The 1,294-nt window shown below is 47.9% G+C and overlaps 1 pseudogene; it reads right to left on the reverse strand.

Annotated features, from left to right (window-relative positions):
* Positions 1 to 228: 228 nt before the first annotated feature.
* LOC121978290 lies at positions 229 to 1,080 on the reverse strand (annotated as a pseudogene).
* Positions 1,081 to 1,294: the final 214 nt, after the last annotated feature.

A 1,294-nucleotide genomic window follows, 5' to 3' on the forward strand; every position in this document is an offset into this window, starting at 1 on the left:
TGGCATCAAAAAGATGTTAACAAAATATGGTGGATGAATGAGAAATAAAATGATATTTAGACATGTAAATGGACTTACACTGGCTCGATACCTACTTCTAATAATATGATAGTTCGATTGAACATCCCTTCATGCCTTTTTTAAAAAAAACACTTGGATCTCAATTGAAACCTGACACCCCTATGTTAACAAAAAATTGTCAACGAATAATGCACATTTAAATATTTTTTAATTAATCAAAGCATTCTGGTAATCCTTGAGCAACGAATCAAACCACTTCCCCATCGATCTAATCGGGATGGCTACAGCTGCGGCCATAGCTGCAGCAATAGGCGGGGCGGCTATGGCAGCGACAACTATCGAGCAGATCAAGAAGGTGGTCAATGTGGTCGCGAAGATGATGCTCGAGACTTTCCTCCAGACCTTGATGGATTTGATCTTCTTGTCAAGCTTATTCTTTCTCATCTGCATTTTGTCGAGAATCTAGAGTTGCTGGTGGTGGATGGACCGGAAAGCCTTGAAGAACTCTTCCGTGAAGGGATCGTCGGCCGCCTTAAAGCACCTCAGCTCCATCAGAGTACGAGAGTTCCTTGCATTGTCACCTTTGTGGTCCTCCTCCTCGGCGAAGCGCTGCAGCGTGACTTGGAGGATGAGCTGGTTGTCGCGAGCTTTAGTGAGGCACTTTTCGACGGTAGTGCAGAAGTCGAGAGTTTGGAGGTTGTTCTGGAAGTAATCCTCGACGAGGTCGAACAGCTAGATGTTCTTCCACACATTACGCTTGCAGTCGAGGATGACCTTGACCACCTCCTGGTTCATCTCGAGGAGGCAGTCGGTGATCTCCCTGAGGGAATCAAGGGAGAGGGAACGGACCTGGACGTCATCGGTGAGGGTGGAGATGGCGCGACCGGTGCGCTGCTGGAGCGTGGAGTCAAAGGTCTCGAGCTCGGGATCAAGGCGGCCGGCCTCCTCGTAAGACATCAGCTCCGCCAGACACGGGAGGTGCACGTGGCCATCTCCTTCGCTGGCACCAACATCTGCAACAGCTAGGTTATGCGGCCTCATGTTGTGTTGAGCTCCCATTTAAGGATCTGGGAAAAAAGATGAAAACAAGTTGAGATTTTTACCGTTGAAAATGATGAAAAATCCGAAGTCTAAAGGGGAAAAGCGAATGGATCGAAGAAATGAACAAGAACCAGATTAGAAACTTGACAAGAGGAGAGCACACCATCGTGGAGGAAGATCTAGCGGAGGCGGCATCCCTTACTGTCGTGCGATCGACAAGATGGTGTGAAGA

This window comes from Zingiber officinale, chromosome 4B, assembly GCF_018446385.1.
Source record: "Zingiber officinale cultivar Zhangliang chromosome 4B, Zo_v1.1, whole genome shotgun sequence".
Classification (NCBI taxonomy): domain Eukaryota; kingdom Viridiplantae; phylum Streptophyta; class Magnoliopsida; order Zingiberales; family Zingiberaceae; genus Zingiber; species Zingiber officinale.